At 47.7% G+C, this 20,285-nt stretch overlaps 1 protein-coding gene across 1 annotated transcript in view; it reads left to right on the plus strand.

Moving 5' to 3' along the window:
• Positions 1-28: 28 nt before the first annotated feature.
• Positions 29-20,285, plus strand: part of ITGB1BP1 (integrin subunit beta 1 binding protein 1) — a 50,541-nt gene continuing 30,284 nt past the window's right edge. Inside the window, exon 1 of the mRNA XM_063915444.1 lies at positions 29-161. The gene's annotated coding sequence lies outside the window, so the exon portion shown is untranslated. The remainder of the gene's footprint in view (positions 162-20,285) is intronic.

The following is a 20,285-nucleotide window of genomic DNA, read 5'->3' on the forward strand; positions in this document are numbered from 1 at the left end:
TCCTGCAGAATGGTTCCGCTCCACAACCTGACTGAGGACCCCGGACTGAGGCTGAGCAGCACACCCATTGATGGCGTGGAGAAGTTTCCTTGCTGCTGCTGCTGGGCTCTGGTAGTGGTCCTGCGCCCTCCTTGGCCGCTCCTCTACCTGCAGCCTGCACGGTGAGTCCAGTGCCGGAGCTGCTGCTGTGTGCAGGGAATCCCTGCGGCTCACATCCCTGGCTCCAGCTGGAGTAACAGGGTTACATCCACGACTAGTGTTATGAGCTTTTTCCTGTCCTCACATCTGCTCTATGACTGACATAACTGCCCCTCTACATCTGCTCTGAAAAGTGCAGGCCCTGAACAAAACAGATCAATAGTAAATACATTGCAATAGATGGACCCAGACATTTTTTTTTTTCAGTGTGTTTGAATTTAGTATGTATGTATGTATCTATCTATCTATCTATATATATTAGCTGGAGTATCCGGCGTTGCCCGGGATTTTAAGAATGTTTGTTAACCAAAAATTAATTTAAATATTAAACACAGTATAAATAACCTAGTGTAAAAAAGCATGGAAAATGTTATACACATCAATAAAATGAAAAACCAATGTGCTGCTGGGGGACCGTGCTACTTCCACTATATAACTCTCAGTATGTGGGTTCGTGCTACCTCCATTCCCCTCCTCACATCATGTCACTGCCCCTGTCCCATACAGCCCTGTCATCACTGACATATCATGCATGTCCTGATATACTCTGTGCTGCTGCCTCAACCCTAGGGGTGTCTTATCCCCACAGTGTATGCTCCCAGAGTGTAAGTAATATGTATAGCAAGTTTGGTGTAAATTGCTCCAGGCATTTCAGAGTTATGCTGTCTGCTGAAAAACTGTGTGCTGGTGTCTTAAGGGCCCTACACATTGGCCGATCCGCCGTCGAGCTGCCCGACGGCGGATACGGCCGACCCGCCGGCGGAGGGGCAGTGACGGGGGGAGTGAAGTTTCTTCACTCCCCCCGTCACCCGACTGCATTGAAGTGCAGGCAAATATGGACGAGATTGTCCATATTGGACTGCATGTACAGCCGACGGGGGACCAGCGATGAACGAGCGCGGGGCCGCGCATCGTTCATCGCTGGAGCCTCCACACTCAAAGTTATGAACGGTATCTCGTTCATTTATGAATGAGATCGTTCATATCTTTGACTGATGTCGGCCAGTGTGTAGGACTTATTGCCCCCACAGTGTTTGTTCCCAGCTTGTAAGTCATATGTGTAGCAAGTTTGTTGTAAATTGGTCTAGGCATTCTGGAGTTAAGCTGTGTCCTGAAATTCTCTGTGTTGCTGTCCCATCCCTAGGGGGGGTAGGGGTGTATAACCCCCACTGAGTTTGTTCCCAGATTGTAAGTCCGATGTGTACCAAGTTTGGTGTAAATTGCTGCAGGCCTTCTACAGTAATGCTGTCTGCTGATGTACTCTGTGCTGCTGTCCCACCTCTAGGGGTGCTAGGAATGTCTGACCCCCACATTGTTCGTTTCCCGAGTGTAAAGGGCCCTACACACTTAAAGATTATCTGTCCAATCTGGCTGATTGGAAAGAAAATCTGGCAATGGCTGGGAGCAAATGACAATCAACAATTTGCTCCCAAAATCAAGAAAATGGACAAAAACAGTTCAGATAAATTGGTTTAATGAAACAAACTTAACCAATTTGTCTTAAAGTCCATTTTTGTCTGTTTTCCAATGTTTGAGAGCAAATAGTCAATTGCCATTTGCTCCCAGACATTGCCAGATTTTCTTTCCAATCAGCCAGATTGGACAGATAATCTTTTAGTGTGTAGGGCCCTTAAGTCATATGTGTACCCAGTTTGTTGCAAATTGGTCTAGCCATTTGGGAGTTATGCTATCTCCTTAAATACTCTGTGCCGCTATCCCAACCCTAGGGGGGGGTAGGGGTGTTTTCGAGATTGTAAATCAGATGTGTACCAAGTTTGGTGTAAATTTCTCCAGGCCTTCCACAGTTATGCTGTCTGCTGACATACTCAGTGCTGCTGTCTCACCCCTAGGGGTGCTAGCGGTGTTTGACACCCACATTTTTTTTTTCCTAGGGTAAGTCATATGTGTACCCAGTTTGTTGTAAATTGGTCTACCCATTCGGGATTTATGCTGTCTCCTGAAATACTCTGTGCCGCTTTGCCACCCCTAGGGGTGCTATGGTTGTCTAACCCCCACAGAGTTTGTTCCCAGATTGTAAGTGAGATGTGTACTAAGTTTGGTGTAAATTGCTCCAGGCCTTCCATAGTTTTGCTGTCTCCTGAAATACTCTGTGCTGCTGTCCCACGCCTAGGGGTGATAGGAGTGTTTAACCCCCACAGAGTTTGCTCAAAGATTGTAAGTCAGATGTGTACCAAGTTTGGTGTAAATTGCTCCAGGCCTTCCACAGTTTTGCTGGCTGCTGACAAACTCTGTGTTGCTGTCCCATCCCTAGGGGTGCTCGGGGTGTCTGACCCCCATAGTGTTTGTTTCCAGAGTGTAAGTCATATGTGTACCAAGTTTGTTGTAAATTGCTGAAGGCATTCCAGGGTTAAGCTGTCTGCTGAAATACTCAGTGCTGCTGGCTCACCCCTAAGGGTGCTAGTGGTGTCTTCCAGGGCCGGTTCGAGGGCCCTCGGCGCCCCGGGCAGGGAATGGGGGCGCGGCTTGACACAGGGGGCGTGTCCAGTTACGCCCCCTGTACAGTAGAAGCGCCGCTTAAATGCTGAGCGGTGCGCGATGACGTCATCGCGCAAAGCACAGCAAAAGGTCCTCTCCACGAAGGGAAACTAGACGCGTAGCGTCTAGTTCCCTTCGCGGAGAGGACCTTTGCTGTGCGGTGTGCGATGACGTCATCGCGCACCGCTCAGCAAAGGTCCTCTCCGCGAAGGTAAACTAGACGCTACGCGTCTAGTTCCCTTCACAGGGGACCACAGCCGGGACCACAGCCGCAGAGCCGGGGGACACAGCGGGCAGCGGAGGGCACAGCAGTGGCGGATCTTGCCATGGTGCGGCGCCCTCTGGATGGCGCCAGTGCCCTCCAGAAGGCGGCACCCCGGGCAAAAGTCCTGCTTGCCCGTGGCAAGATCCGCTACTGGTGTCTTCCTCCCACAGTGTTTGTTGGCAGATTGGAAGGCATATGTGTACCAATTTTTGAGTACATGGGTCCAGCAATTCCGGAGTTATGCTGTCTCCTGATATACTCTGTGCTGCTGTCAGCCCCCCTAGGGGTGCTAGGGATTTCAAATTGTTTTAGTTGCGTCCGCCATGTTTTAATACGCTTGTATGTGAAATTTCACGATCTTCGCTTGTAAACTGTGGATTTGTATAGAAATACAATACAGAAGGACAGAATGACAGATTTTAATTTTTATATAGTAGATATATATGAGAGAGAGAGAGAGATATAACATGTAGAGATATAAATATATATATATATATATATATATATATATATATATATATATAATATCTAAGAAATATGTTGCGCAGAGTCCACTCAGTTCCTTATTATAGCTTCCAAAGCAAGTTCGTTGTCCTTTAATATAGATGTTTAGTTCTGCCTAGTCTCGGTTTCATCGTTAGACTTTGTCAGGAGTGTGTTCACTCGGTTTCGTCACACCCCTGACAAAGTCTAACGTCGAAACCGGTTGGGCATGGCCTGTGGACTAAAGCTGACAGACGTGGAGAGCGGAGATCTGAGGCCGGGAAACGCTTTAATACACTGCAGACAAGCGTTCTGCTAGTGGGAAACCTGGAGCCGGAGCCGCCGCTGCTACACTGTGAGCCATCTGGAAATATCGCAGGAGGAGCGTGAGGCTGATGATTTCTTTCTGAGATGTATGTGAACCTATTACTTTGTCATTAAATCATTGATACTTTTATACTCACCTGGTGCGCCCCTCACTTTCTGTCAAGGGGGTGAGCAATTTATGGGTTCACTCTCTGTCTGAAAAAGACCTTAATCAACAGATTTACATTTATGAGTCACATATACCCTATTTTATATAAAGACTCTATAAGTGAATATACATCACTATAAGGGTATATCAAGACACTACAGTCAGAGACAATTGTGTCAGTTTTATCATTTAAAACTGTTTTATATTGTTTGTTGCATGTTGTATATGTCAACCATTATGTTTAATATGCTACAATGTTTCTCTAACGTCCTAGTGGATGCTGGGAACTCCGAAAGGACCATGGGGAATAGCGGGCTCCGAAGGAGGCTGGGCACTCTAGAAAGATTTAGGACTACCTGGTGTGCACTGGCTCCTCCCACTATGACCCTCCTCCAAGCCTCAGTTAGATTTTGTGCCCGGCCGAGGTTGGATGCACACTAGGGGCTCTCCTGAGCCCTTAGAAAGAAAGTATAGCTTTAGGTTTTTTATTTTCAGTGAGACCTGCTGGCAACAGGCTCACTGCAGCGAGGGACTAAGGGGAGAAGAAGCGAACTCGCCTGCTTGCAGCCGGATTGGGCTTCTTAGGCTACTGGACACCATTAGCTCCAGAGGGATCGACCGCAGGCCCAGTCCTTGGTGTTCGGTCCCGGAGCCGCGCCGCCGTCCCCCTTACAGAGCCAGAAGCAAGAAGAGGTCCGGAAAAACGGCGGCAGAAGACATCAATCTTCACCAAGGTAGCGCACAGCACTGCAGCTGTGCGCCATTGCTCCTCTCACACTTCACACTCCGGTCACTGAGGGTGCAGGGCGCTGGGGGGGGGCGCCCTGAGGCAGCAATAAAAACACCTTGGCTGGCAAAAATACCTCAATATATAGCCCCAGGGGCTATATATGAGGTAAATACCCCTGCCAGATTCCATAAAAAAGCGGGAGAATAGGCCGCGGAAAAGGGGCGGAGCTATCTCCCTCAGCACACTGGGCGCCATTTTTCCCTCACAGTTCCGCTGGAAGGAAGCTCCCTGGCTCTCCCCTGCAGACTACTCTACAGAAAAGGGTAAAAAAAGAGAGAGGGGGGGGCATTTAATTTGGCGCAGTATATAGTTTATATTAAAAAGCAGCTATAAGGGACATAACTCAGTTAGTCCCTGCCTTATATAGCGCTCTGGTGTGTGCTGGCATACTCTCACTCTGTCCCCCCAAAGGGCTTTTGTGGGTCCTGTCCTCTATATTGAGCATTCCCTGTGTGTGTGGAGTGTGTCGGTACGGCTGTGTCGACATGTTTGATGAGGATAATGAGGTGGAGGCGGAGCAGATGCCTTTAGAAGGGATGTCACCCCCTGGGGGGCAGACACCTGAGTGGATGTGCTTATGGAAAGAAATGAGTGCACGTATAGACTCATTACATAAGAAATTTGACGACATGCCGACTGCGGGACAGCCGAGTTCTCAGCTCGTGCCTGTCCAGGTGTCTCAAAAGTCATCAGGGGCTCTGAAACGCCCGCTATCTCAGATGGCACAAGTAGATGTCGACACGGATACTGACACCAGTGTCGACGACGAGGAGTCAAATTTAATGCCCATTAAGGCCATTCACTGCATGATTGAGGCAATGAAAGAGGTGTTAAATATCTCTGATTTACATCCAGGTACCACAAAAAAGGGTATAATGTTTGGGGAGAAAAAACTACCTGTAGTTTTTCCCCCGTCAGATGAATTAAATGAAGTGTGTGAAGAAGCGTGGGCTTCCCCTGATAAGAAATTGGTAATTCCTAAGAAGGTACTAATGGCGTTCCCTTTCCCGCCAGAGGATAGGTTACGTTGGGAAACACCTCCTAGAGTGGATAAAGCGCTCACACGTTTGTCTAAAAAGGTGGCACTACCGTCTCAGGATACGGCCGCCCTTAAGGAACCTGCTGATAGAAAGCAGGAGGCGATCCTGAAGTCTGTTTATACACACTCAGGCATTATACTTAGACCAGCTATTGCGTCAGCATGGATGTGCAGTGCTGCCGCTGCGTGGTCGGATAAACTGTCAGAAAATATTGACACACTAGACAGAGACACGATTCTGCTAACAATTGACCATATCAAAGACTCAGTCTTATATATGAGAGATGCACAGAGGGAAGTCTGCCGGCTGGCATCTAAAATAAGTGCATTGTCCATCTCTGCTAGGAGATGCTTATGGACTCGCCAGTGGACTGGAGATGCAGATTCCAAAAGGCACATGGAAGTTTTGCCTTATAAGGGGGAGGAATTATTTGGGGATGGTCTCTCCGACCTAGTTTCCACAGCAACGTCTGGGAAGTCAGCATTTTTACCCCATGTCCCCTCACAGCCTAAGAAGGCGCCATTTTATCAGGTTCAGTCCTTTCGGACCCAGAAAAACAAGCGGAGAAAAGGAGGGTCTTTTCTCTCTAGAGGCAGAGGTAGGGGAAAAAGGCTGCAACAAACAGCAGGTTCCCAGGAGCAAAAGTCCTCCCCCGCTTCCTCTTCCAAGTCCGCCGCATGACGGTGGGGCTCCACAGGCGGAGCCTGGTACGGTGGGGGCCCGCCTCATGAATTTCAGCGATCAGTGGGCTCGCTCACAGGTGGATCCCTGGATCCTTCAAATAGTATCTCAGGGGTACAAGCTAGAATTCGAGGCGGCTCCACCCCACCGGTTCCTAAAATCTGCCTTGCCGATTGCTCCCTCAGACAGGGAGGCGGTGCTAGCAGCGATTCACAAGCTGTATTCCCAGCAGGTGATAATCAAGGTACCCCTACTTCAACAAGGCCGGGGTTACTATTCCACACTATTTGTGGTGCCGAAACCGGACGGTTCGGTGAGACCCATTTTAAATTTGAAATCCTTGAACACATACATAAAAAAAATTCAAGTTCAAGATGGAATCGCTCAGGGCGGTTATTGCAAGCCTGGAGGAGGGGGATTACATGGTATCCCTGGACATCAAGGATGCTTACCTGCATGTCCCCATTTACCAATCTCACCAGGAGTACCTCAGATTTGTGGTACAGGATTGCCATTACCAATTCCAGACGCTGCCGTTTGGACTCTCCACGGCACCGAGGGTATTTACCAAGGTTATGGCGGAAATGATGATACTCCTTCGAAAAAAGGGAGTTTTAATTATCCCATACTTGGACGATCTCCTAATAAAGGCACGATCCAAGGAACAGTTGTTAGTGGGAGTAGCATTATCTCAGGAAGTGCTGCGCCAGCACGGCTGGATTCTGAATATCCCAAAGTCACAGCTGGTCCCGACGACACGTCTAATGTTCCTGGGAATGATTCTGGACACAGTCCAGAAAAAAGTGTTTCTCCCGGAGGAGAAAGCCAGGGAGTTGTCTTCTCTAGTCAGAGACCTCCTAAAACCAAAACAGGTATCGGTGCATCACTGCACGCGGGTCCTGGGAAAGATGGTAGCTTCTTACGAAGCAATTCCATTCGGCAGGTTCCATGCTAGGATTTTTCAGTGGGACCTGTTGGACAAGTGGTCCGGATCGCATCTTCAGATGCATCGCTTGATAACCCTGTCCCCAAGAACCAGGGTGTCTCTTCTGTGGTGGATGCAGAGTGCTCATCTTTTGGAGGGCCGCAGATTCGGCATACAGGACTGGGTCCTGGTGACCACGGATGCCAGCCTACGAGGCTGGGGGGCAGTCACAAAGGGAAGAAACTTCCAAGGACTATGGTCAAGTCAGGAGACTTCCCTTCACATAAATATTCTGGAACTAAAAGCCATTTACAATGCCCTAAGTCAAGCAAAATCCCTGCTCCTACACCAGCCGGTGCTGATCCAGTCAGACAACATCACGGCAGTCGCCCATGTGAATCGACAGGGCGGCACAAGAAGCAGGATGGCAATGGCAGAAGCCACAAGGATTCTCCGATGGGCGGAAAATCATGTACTAGCACTGTCAGCAGTGTTCATCCCGGGAGTGGACAACTGGGAAGCAGACTTTCTCAGCAGGCACGACCTCCACCCGGGAGAGTGGGGACTTCATCCAGAAGTCTTCCAAATAATTGTAAATCAGTGGGGTCGTCCACAGGTGGACATGATGGCGTCCCGCCTAAACAAAAAACTAGAGAGGTATTGCGCCAGGTCAAGAGACCCTCAGGCGATAGCTGTGGACGCTCTAGTGACACCGTGGGTGTACCAGTCAGTTTATGTGTTCCCTCCTCTACCTCTCATACCAAAGGTATTGAGAATAATAAGAAAGCGAGGTGTAAACACAATTCTCGTGGTTCCGGATTGGCCAAGAAGAGCGTGGTACCCGGAACTTCAAGAGATGATCTCAGAGGACCCGTGGTCTCTGCCGCTCAGACAAGACTTACCGCGGCTGCGTTTGACGGCATGGCGGTTGAACGCCGGATCCTGAAGGAAAAGGGCATTCCGGAGGAAGTCATTCCTACGCTTATTAAAGCTAGAAAAGAGGTTACAGCAAATCATTATCACCGCATATGGCGGAAGTATGTTGCATGGTGTGAGGCCGAAAAGGCCCCAACAGAGGAATTTCAACTAGGTCGATTTCTGCATTTCCTGCAAGCAGGAGTTAATATGGGCCTAAAACTAGGCTCCATTAAAGTACAGATCTCGGCTCTGTCGATTTTCTTTCAAAAAGAACTAGCTTCAGTACCTGAAGTTCAGACATTTGTGAAAGGAGTGCTGCATATTCAGCCCCCATTTGTGCCTCCTGTGGCACCTTGGGATCTCAACGTGATGTTGAGTTTCTTAAAATCACATTGGTTTGAGCCACTAAAAACCGTGGATCTGAAATATCTCACGTGGAAAGTGGTCATGTTATTGGCTTTGGCTTCAGCCAGGCGTGTGTCAGAATTGGCGGCTTTATCATGTAAAAGCCCTTATCTGATTTTCCATATGGATAGGGCAGAATTGAGGACTCGTCCCCAATTTCTCCCAAAGGTGGTGTCAGCGTTTCACCTGAACCAGCCTATTGTGGTGCCTGCGGCTACTAGGGACTTGGAGGACTCCAAGTTGCTAGACGTTGTCAGGGCCCTGAAAATATATGTTTCCAGGACGGCTGGAGTCAGAAAATCTGATTCGCTGTTTATCCTGTATGCACCCAACAAGCTGGGTGCTCCTGCTTCTAAGCAGACTATTGCTCGCTGGATTTGTAGTACAATTCAGCTTGCTCATGCTGTGGCAGGCCTGCCACAGCCAAAATCTGTAAATGCCCATTCCACTAGGAAGGTGGGCTCATCTTGGGCGGCTGCCCGAGGGGTCTCGGCTTTACAACTTTGCCGAGCAGCTACTTGGTCAGGGGCAAACACGTTTGCAAAATTCTACAAATTTGATACCCTGGCTGAGGAGGACCTGGAGTTCTCTCATTCGGTGCTGCAGAGTCATCCGCACTCTCCCGCCCGTTTGGGACCTTTGGTATAATCCCCATGGTCCTTTCGGAGTTCCCAGCATCCACTAGGACGTTAGAGAAAATAAGAATTTACTCACCGGTAATTCTATTTCTCGTAGTCCGTAGTGGATGCTGGGCGCCCATCCCAAGTGCGGTTTATCTGCAATACTTGTACATAGTTATTGTTAACTAAATCGGGTTATTGTTGAGCCATCTGTTGAGAGGCTCAGTTGTTTCATACTGTTAACTGGGATTCATATCACGAGTTGTACGGTGTGATTGGTGTGGCTGGTATGAGTCTTACCTGGGATTCAAAATCCTTCCTTATTGTGTACGCTCGTCCGGGCACAGTGTCCTAACTGAGGCTTGGAGGAGGGTCATAGTGGGAGGAGCCAGTGCACACCAGGTAGTCCTAAATCTTTCTAGAGTGCCCAGCCTCCTTCGGAGCCCGCTATTCCCCATGGTCCTTTCGGAGTTCCCAGCATCCACTACGGACTACGAGAAATAGAATTACCGGTGAGTAAATTCTTATTTTTTAATTGTTATAGCCGAAAGGTGTAACTAGTAAATTTTTTATCATTCTATATAAGCGCTCCCTTGATATATTTTTATATATTTTCTAAAGCAGGTAAAAGGTCTGGAGTAGATTCCAGGTGTGACATTTGCATTTGGAATCTGTTGCTGTCGACTCTCAATATGAGATCCAAAGAGCTGCCACTATCAGTGAAGCAAGCCACCATTAGGCTGAAAAATCAAAACAAACCCATCAGAGAGATAGCAAAAACATTAGGTGTGGCCAAATCAACTGTTTGGAACATTCTTAAAAAGAACGAACGCATCGGAGAGCTCAGCAACACCAAAAGACCCGGAAGACCACAGAAAACAACTGTGGTGGATGACAGTAGAATTATTTCCCTGGTGAAGAAAAACCCCTTCACAACAGTTGCCCAGATCAAGAACACTCTCCAGGAGGTAGGTGTATATTTGTCAAAGTCAACAATCAAGAGAAGACTTCACAATAGTGGATATAGAGGGTTCACCACAAGATGTAAACCATTGGTGAGCCACAAAAACAGGAAGATCAGATTACAGTTTGCCAAACAACATCTAAAAAAGCCTTTACAGTTCTAGAACAACATCCTATGGACAGATGAGACACAGATCAACTTGTACTAGAGTGATGGGAAGAGAAGAGTATGGAGAAGGAAAGGAACTGCTCATGATCCAAAACATACCACCTCATCAGTGAAGCATGGTGGTGGTAGTGTCATGGCGTGGGCATGTATGGCTGCCAATGGAACTGGTTCCCTTGTATTTATTGATAATGTGACAAAAGCAGCAGGATGAATTCTGAAGTGTTTCGGGCAATATTATCTGCTCATATTCAGTCAAATGCTTCAGAACTCATTGGACAGAGCTACACAGTGCAGATGGACAATGACCCGAAGCATACTGCGAGAGCAGCCAAAGAGTTTTTTAAGGCAAATAAGTGGAATATTATGCAATGGCCAAGTCAATCACCTGACTTGAATCCGATTGAGCATGCATTTCACTTGATGAAGACAAAACTGAAGGGAAAATGCCCCAAGAACAAGCAGGAACTGAAGACATTTGCTGAAACCCAGCATCTGGTGATGTCTATGCGTTCCAAACTTCAGGCTGTAATTGACTGCAAAGAATTTGCAACAAAGTATTAAAAAGTGAAAGTTTGATTCAGGATTGTTTAGTTTGTCCCATTACTTTTGGTCCCTTAAAAAGTGGGAGTCACATATTGAAACCGTTGTAATTCCTACACCGTTCACCTGATTTGGATGTAAATACCCTCAAATTAAAGCGGAAAGTCTGCGGTTAAAGCACATCTTGTTTGTTTCATTTCAAATCCATTGTGGTGGTGGTGGTGGTGCATAGAGCCCAATATGTGAGAATTGTGTCGATGTCCCAATATTTATGGACCTGACTGTGTGTGTGTGTGTGTGTGTGTGTGAATAAAAAATAAATAAATATTATATATATATATATATATATATATATATAATATTTATTTGTATTTTTATTTCTGCAGCTGGGTACACTGGTATTCCACAGGGAATAACATTGCGGTGTAGAGTTGGATCTTGATCCAAGGCGCCAACAGGCTAAAGCTTTGACTGTTCCCAGGATGCACTGCACCGCCTCCTCTATATCCCCTCCTCCAGGTACTGGAGCTCAGTTTGTAAGTTGTTGCCTGCAGTGCAGGCAGCTGACAGGGAGGGCTGTGCTAGGGAGCCCTGAAAAGAGCTTTTCTGAAGAAATGACGACTTCAAGGGCCGCACAGGCACAAGCTGCTATATGTCAGGCTGACATATCATGCTGCGGCTCCATCACCTCCCCCAGCGGCGCTATATACTCCCGCGCCCTGGTTGCCGGGTACTTATAGCGGAGGCGCTCTGGTCTCATCAGGCACACACACACCACCGCCGCTGCTCTCCGGATCGCGTGGCCGCACGTTCAGGGAGGAGGTAAGAGGGTCCCCCAGAAGGGACCCGCCATATATCGCGATCCGGATGCGGTCTCCGGAGATGGACCGAGCCGCTGGCGTGGACACTGTTGCCGTACAGGGACCCCACTATATTCACCAGGGCAAGGAGCACAGGTCAGATTTACTAAAATCCACTTCAATAGGCTCCATAGTACCCGGTGGTGAAGTCCACCAGAGGGGAAAGGGTGCTGACCTGTAGCCCCTCCCCCAGCCGCCATATTCAGCAGATGTTCCCACCCTGGAGCTGCATCTCTCTCCCTCACTTCCTGTCAGTGTTTGGGTGCCATTACACAGAGCTGCGCTGATTCTGGAACTGCTGGGCACTGTCTTCTCTGTAAAGCCGCCTCTCTCATCAGCGCTGTGCATTTACAGGACACTTAAGTATTCTACATGTCGTTTAGACAGTGTTAGTTAAGAACAAGTGCATTACTACAGGAATATTTAGTACAAGTATTCTGTGATATACATCTAGTGTTTACTGTGCATTGTTATGTCTGTATACATAAATAGCTTTACGTTGTATTGCTAGTCCAGTGCAGTTTCATTGTTGTGTGTAATAATTTCTGCATTGTACATGTGACTGTGTGTGCCTATAGCTGTTGTGTGGTTCCTATTCCGTGTATCTCTCACATATTGCTATCGCTATATTCTGTACCCTGAAGGGGGCTAAGTGCATCAGGGTCTCATATATAGTGTTTCACAGGATATACTGTTTGGTATTTTTCTCTGTGTATTTCAGTCACCATATACCACTTAAATCCAGGGTTTAAAGTGAAGGGGAACGAGGTGGAACTGAGTTCCACCACCTCTAATGGTAGGGGGAACTAGTTCCACCACCTCCATTTCCTGCACAGTAATTCCAACAGAAAAACCTGCCCCAGTCACCTATATCAATAGATGTGTTACTGATGAGCTGCAGCCACCTCCCCCTTCCTCAGATCCTGGTGGCTCCATGGTCCTCCATCTACAGCCCTCCCCTCCTGGTATTCACACACGCTGTGTCTGTTGGACAGCATTCATCCCCTGCTCAGGGTCCAGTAGCTTCCTTTTCCATCACAGTGTATGTGAGGTCATGCTGTCACCGCTGCTGAAGTGAAGAGGAGCCATGAAGAGGAGCAGGCTCTGTGCATCTTGAAGACAAGATGAGAGGAGGCTAGAGTGACAATAGAAGTGGGGAAGCTGCTGGAGGGATACAGGGCATGGAGTTGCTGGAGGGACACAGGCAGTGAGCTGCTGGAGTGACAGAGGCAGAGATGAGTATAAGGGGCACTACTATTGTGGGCATTATGTGTAAGAGGCACTACTCCTGTGGGCATTCTGTATATAAGCGGCACTACAACTGTGGGCATTCTGTATATTAGTGGCACTACTACTGTGGGCATTCTGTATATTCGTGGCACTACTACTGTGGGCATTCTGTATATTTGTGGCACTACTACTGTGGTCATTCTGTATATTCGTGGCACTACTACTGTGGGCATTTTGTGTATAAGCTGCACTTCTGTGGCCATTATGTGTATAAGTGGCACTACTGTGGTCATTATGTGTAAGTGGCACTACTACTGTGGGTACTGTATATAAGGGGCACTACTGTGTGGCATAACATGTATAGAGGGTACCACTGTGTAGTGCAATGTGCATAAAGGGCACTACTGAGTGACGTAACCTGAATAAGGGGCACTACTGTGTGGTGTAGTGAGAATATTATTGTGCTGTGCAGTTTGAATTGAAAGTACTATTACAGTATGTGACCATGTAGCTTCTTTGCGAGATCAATGTCCCTTTCTACAGCATGGACACTAATTTATAATTTGCAGGGGGGGGTTTGCTGAGGAAATGAGTTCCACCACCTCTCCAGGACCACTTTAAGCACTGCTTAAATCCTCTGTGATCTGCATTGACAGTCACACTCCACAGGGGTTTTTTGTCAGGTACAGGACTACATTTTCAAATAATGTCTGTGTCACAGGGCGGGATATTCGTGGCTGATCCTGCATCATGCAGTGCTGACGCCGCGGATTGACCTGAGGAAAATATTCCAGCTGAGGGTCCAGGTACAGGGGGTTCTGTACCCCTTGGTCAGCCTGCAGCACCAGTGGCACACCAAGACCCAAAAGGCTGCTTTTTCTAATTTACTGACTACGCTAGTAACGAGACTTGTGCCCCCTGTGGGACCTCCTGTGCCATTACAGCCACATATTGTCCCTGTCATAAATCAGCCATGGGCGGATACTCTGTCGACTCAGTTACAGCAGTTAAATCAGTCTTTGGTTAAACAAAAGCCTGACCCTCGCCCTCTTAGGACCAAAGGGTCATATAAGCGGGCCATTTCCTCCTCACAATTCACTCACGTTTCGGATACTTCCTCCGATGAAGATGGGTTATATACCGATCCATGAGACACTGATGCAGATGCTTCTGATGGGGAATCTACAACACAGGTTGATGTTCCTGACCTATTGGAGGCTATCAAACTGATTCTTCAGATTGATGATGAAACTGACCCTCTAGATACGTCTAAGAAACCTGATAAGTTCAAACGTCAGAAGGTTGCTAAATTAGTTTTACCACATTCTGACCATTTGGTTAACATACGTCAGGAATCCTGGGAGTCTCCAGGAAAGATATTCTCCCTGTCTAAATTCTCCCATCGCTGCAGAGTTAAGTAAAAATTAGGAAACGCCACCTCCGGTAGACTCACATGTTGCACGTCTTGTGGTGTCTTCTACTCTGCCTGTCACTACCGTCACCTCTTAGGGAACCGACGGAAAAGCGTGTGGAAGGTTGCTTGAAGTCTATTTACACTCTTGTAGGTGCTGTACATAGACCCACTATAGCTGCATCTTGGGCTGCAAAAGGTATTGAAATCTGGGTGCAAGCAATTGAGGAGGAGCTACCTCTGAATTTTTCTAATAATGCCAGACAGTGTCTCTCATATATTACCACAGCCTCTCATTACATTCAGGAGGCGGCCTCTGATGCCGGTGTTCTGGCGGCCAAATCGTCTACTACGTCCATTCTGGCTCGCCGGATTCTGTGGTTGCGGTCCTGGTCTGTGGACCTGGACTCTAAAAAGACCTTGGAGGTGATCCCTTTAAGGGAAACATTCTTTTTGTGGAAGATCTGAACAAGATTGTTGCTGACTTAGCGTCTGCTAAGACTGCATGTCTGCCAAGTACTAATCCTTCGGCTCCCATGGCTAAGAGTACCACTTTTCGTTCCTTTCGACCTCCAAGTAAAGCAAAGGGTCAGGCGTACCTGAAACAGGCTCGCACTTCCAAAACCTCTAAGCCCAAACGTAAACGTTCTTGGGCCGCCTGTTAGCCTGCTTCCAAACCAGACAAGCCTGCTGCATGACAGGGCGGGCCTCCTCCTGGGGGACCCCAGGGTGGGAGGCCGTCTTCTGCCGTTCGCCCAGGTATGGTTACAGACCACTTCAGACGCCTGGGTGTGGGAAGTCGTCACTCAGGGATACGCCATCTCTTTCAAGACATGCCCCCCTCACCAGTTTTACTCGACATCGGATCCGTTGAAAGCAAAACTCTACATCTGGTGGTACAATCCCTCCTGGACACAGAAGTGATCGTACTGGTGCCTCTGTCTCAGAGAGGTAGGGGGGTACTATTCAACGCTGTTTCTAGTTCCGAAACCGAATGGATCCCCCCGGCCCATTCTCAACCTCAAGTCTTTGAACAAATTTGTGAAGGTTTCAAAATTCCGTATGGAAACTCTCCGCTCTATTGTTCTTGCGTTGGAGCCCAAGGACTATATGGTATCCCTGGACATACAGGATGCTTACCTACATATCCCTATTACCATGTTGCATCAGCAATATCTGCAGTTTGCTATTGGCAACCTACATTATCAATTCCAGGCCTTGCCTTTTGGACTGACCACGGCTCCACAGATCTTCACCATGGTCATGACGGCCCTTTTCCGCCGTCAGGGTATCAGGATTCTGCCATATCTGGATGACTTGTTGATCCTGGCGAACTCCCCAGAGGTTATCCTCGGTCATCTGGAACTGATGGTCCAATTCCCTGGTCCCTGCTCAGAGCATGGTGCACCTTTTGAACGCTACTGGACACACAACCAATGGTTGTTCTTGTCCCCGGAGAAGGTCCTGAAACTTCAAGGCAAGATAAGATGCTTCTTCTCTCGCCCAAGAGTGTCGATACACTCGGCGATGCAAGTACTAGGCCTTATGGTGTAGGCTTTCGACATGGTAGAGTACGCTCAATTTCATTCCCGCCCTCTGCAGAGGTTAATCCTTTCCAAGTGGTGACGGCGTACCTCATCAGATCAGATCTCACATGATCTCCTTGACTCCGGAGGTTCGTCTGTCACTGAGCTGGTGGCTTCAGGACCACCACCTGAGCTGGGGTCGTACCTTCTTGTTCTCCAACTGGGTCCTTCTAACGACGGATGCCAGTCTGCAGGGTTGGGGTGCGGTGTTGGAGCAACACTCTCTTCAGGGTTGGTGGACCAGGGAGGAATCTCTCCTCCAGATAAAAATTCTGGAGCTGCGGGCAGTGTTCAATGCTCTGAAACTGGCCCTGCCTCTGATCCAGAACAGGCCTGTTCAAGTACAGTCTGACAACGCCACCACGGGGGCGTACATAAATCGTCAAGGCGGCACTCAAAGCCGCATGGCAATGATGGAAGTGTCAAAGATTCTTCTATGGGTGGAACGCCATCTGCCAACCATATCGGCAGTGTTCATTCCTGGGGTTCTCAACTGGGAAGCGGACTTCCTCAGTCGTCAGGACGTACACGCCGGAGAGTGGAGTCTTCATCCGGAAGTCTTTCAACTCCTAGTGGACAAGCGGGGCCTACCAGATGTAGACCTGATGGCGTCTCGACACAATCGCAAGGTTCTGGTCTTCGGAGCAAGGACATGGGATCCTCAAGCAGCGTTCGTGGATGCACTGGCAATTCCATGGAACTTTCGGCTGCCGTACGTGTTCCCTCCGGTGTCTCCTGCCCAGGGTAATAAGGAAGTTCAAGCAAGAAGGAGGTGTGGCCAGAGAGACCTCCCAGCCACATGTGTAATGGCAGCCGCGGCGCTGAAGGAGTTAACCCTCAGCTGCCATGCCCCATTTTAAATGGTCAATGGGCACTTGGCTCTAGGCACCATGCACTATACATAACTAAATGTATGTTTAATAATGTCTTATCGTGTTTTATCGCTGCGCTGTGCGTAGTTGAAGAATTATGAACTGCGCGGTTATATAACTGCATGGACAGAGGGCACTTATGAGAAAAGTACAGTATGAATTATTTTGATTCTAAAGGGCTTTGATGATTGTTCTTCAGCACCTTGTACATAGCCAGTCATATGGTAATTGTCCTAGCTCCAGACTTGCTATGTACACGTAAGTGTCAATTAGCCTGCCTTTTGGTGGCCAAACCTTTTCTTTGAGGTACAAATGAAGGTTTGGGAAGAAGACAGTTCGTGTTTCAGCCTTTCCTGTTGTAATCCCAAAAACTGGGTTTGCATGGAGATGTGAATGAGACAGGAACATGTTCAATCAGATTGTGTTTTATGAATGCAAACTAGTGGGTTTCATTTAACAACCATTTGATGTAAGATTCTTAGGCTGCAATATCTAGGATGCAGATTTAGGTTTAAATTACAAGGACTTTGTCTGTGTGTGACAGGAAGTAGGAAATTGCTTTTTTGCACTTGTATCCTTTTAAAATTTAATTTATTTATTTATATTTTGTAATATATCCTGATTGGATGGAAAGGACTGTGGTTTGTGGTTTTACTGTATAAAAAGAGGAGGCCTGTGAGCTTCAGAGGTGTATTATACCATTTTCTTCTGCTGTAAACATTTGTTGTATTGCTGAAGTTCTTTTCAGAACTATTTGGGCAAATAAAGATCTTCTCCCGATAGACGACCGCTTCATCTTGTGACCTGCAGGGCTAGGCGAAACCTAGCTCTGTTCACCGGCTGTCCAGGGTGTAACCAGCGTCTCCAAACTCTGCCTTCAGCCTGCTACCGTGCTGTGCTTGGGCAAGCAATGTTTGGGGATTCAGCAACACCACACAGGTGTGGTAAGGCGGCGTGTCGACCCATGCAGACCAGAACCATGGTTCCAGGTGCCACGGCAGGTTAGGAGTCTGGTGGTGGCAGTGTAAACCCGCCCACTGCGCAGTGGGTGGAGTCAGTAACATGCGGTTACTGATGGTAAGCGGGAATCCCCTATGTGGCCAGGTCTCGTGTGACCTAAACATCCATTCTTTGTACTGGGGACGGGACGCGAAAGCGGTGAGGGATTTTGTACGGGACCGTCCGGTCACAGGAGGAATACTACTTCTAATCGCTCCAGCGTGGCCCAGACGACATTGGTTTTCAGACCTGCAGGGTCTCTCGATAGAGCGTCCTCTTCTACTTCCGCAACGCCCAGACCTCCTCGTTCAGGGCCCTTGTGTTTACCAGGATATGGCCCGACTGGCTTTGACGGCGTGACTCTTGAAGCTTCCGTCCTGAGGGCCAAAGGATTTTCTGAGGCGGTCATTCAAACAATGTTGAGAGCCCGAGGCTTCGGCTCGAATTTATTATAGGGTCTGGAATTCTAACTTCACCTGGTGTGCGGCTAAGAATTATGATGCATACAAGTTCAGTAATGCCAAACTTTTGGCTTTTCTACAACAGGGCCTGGACTTAGGCCTTCGTCTGGCCTCCCTCAAGGTTCATATTTCAGCCTTGTCAGTATAGTTTCAGAGAAAAATTGCGTCTCTGCCTGACGTTCATACTTTCACTCAGGGTGTTTTATGGATTCAGCCTCCCTATGTCCCTCCTGTGGCTCCTTGGAATTTGTCGGTTGTTCTGGATGCCCTACAAGAGTCTCCGTTTGAACCTCTTGAGTCTGTGGACCTTAAATGGCTGACGCTTAAGGGCTTGTTTTTTTTTTTTTTTTTTTTTAATAGAGTCATTTTTATTCAAAAGAATAGAAATATAATTACAGATATTGCATAACAGTGATATATCGTGCAGAAAATCAAGGTTCCATTTGTGGGACAACATTCAGATATAGTGTAATAATAAACCGTATCATTGATGACATGGGCAAATACATACAGTTATTCATATCAAATGGACTTGCAAGATCCACAAATAGTGTAAAAATCCTCATTTAACGTTTTGTTTTTAACCATTATAACTAACCCAAAAAGGAAGAACAAGAAAAGAAAAGGGAAAGAAGAAGAGAAAATATAGAAAGAAACAAAGTGAAGAGGAATCACCCAACTCAGGACCTCTTCAGCCGTCCATAGAGTTAGGCGATCATGCAGGGCGCATCAGACAAGAACAGAGCACATATCATCAAACAGTAATTCAGGGAGATGGCAGCATTCCAATGACCTCTATGGCTGAGGGTCTAGGTGGGAGTAGGGAGATTCCAGCCATGGAGACCAGACTCTATCAAATTTAGCAGAAGCGTTGTGTTTCATATATATATATATATATATATATATATATATATATATATATATCGTTCCTTGAAAATTGTATCATTAACTAGGACCTTAAAAGCAGAGACTAAAGGGCCACCAGGGGCCATCCACAGCCTCGCAATGCATACCGCCAAGGCACATACATTGCGAGCATATGGCCCTACAGAATCAGACACAGAAGCAGAGCATCCCATCCCCGAAATACAAAACTGTGGGGTGAGCAAGCCACCAGTCACTCCCGTATTCTCCAGAATCGACCTGACCCCCGACCAGAATACCCGTAGCGTCGGGCAGTCCCACACTAGATGCCAAAATGTTCCACAGCCACCCCGCACTTAGGGCAGACACTTGATCTGCCAGTCCCAATAGTGGACAGTCTAACTGGAGTCATATATGTTCTATGTAGAAAGAAGAATTGTATTTGTTGGTACCTGAGGGACTTGGTGACCGTAGCAGGATATTCCAGAGCAAGGGTCCAGTCCTGAGTTATTAGACCCAAATCCTCCTCCCACTTTCCACGGAGACGCGTTAAAGGGTCCGTATGGAGTTTGGTAAGAAGATACCCATATGCAAGGGAGACCATCTTAACTCGACCCAATGTATTTATAAAGGTCTTAATGGGAAATGGGAGGATCCGTGCGGGGGATTCAGCAAATTGGGACTGGAGAGCATGACGAAGTTGAAGGTATCTGAAAAAGTAGGACTTGGGTAACTCAAACTCATCTTTCAGTTGCTGATAGGATTTGAGTACACTATCTGTATAAATTTGGGAAATAGAAACCACAGATTTAGGGTCCCAAACCTCCCACCCCGCAATCGTATGGAGTTCGAGAAGCCAGTCAGAGTACCATAGTGGGTATCTGGGTCTAGGCCGTCGTACCGTAAGAGGTCCCTTAGGGCCCGCCAGATCTTCAAAGCCTGGAAAATAATAGGGGGAAGGAACCGAGCTATGCTCCCACTCAACAACACCTGCATAGGAGAGAGGTCAGGAAAGTAGCATCGAATGAATACCC

This window comes from Pseudophryne corroboree, chromosome 4 (genome assembly GCF_028390025.1).
Source record: "Pseudophryne corroboree isolate aPseCor3 chromosome 4, aPseCor3.hap2, whole genome shotgun sequence".
Classification (NCBI taxonomy): Eukaryota; Metazoa; Chordata; class Amphibia; order Anura; family Myobatrachidae; genus Pseudophryne; species Pseudophryne corroboree.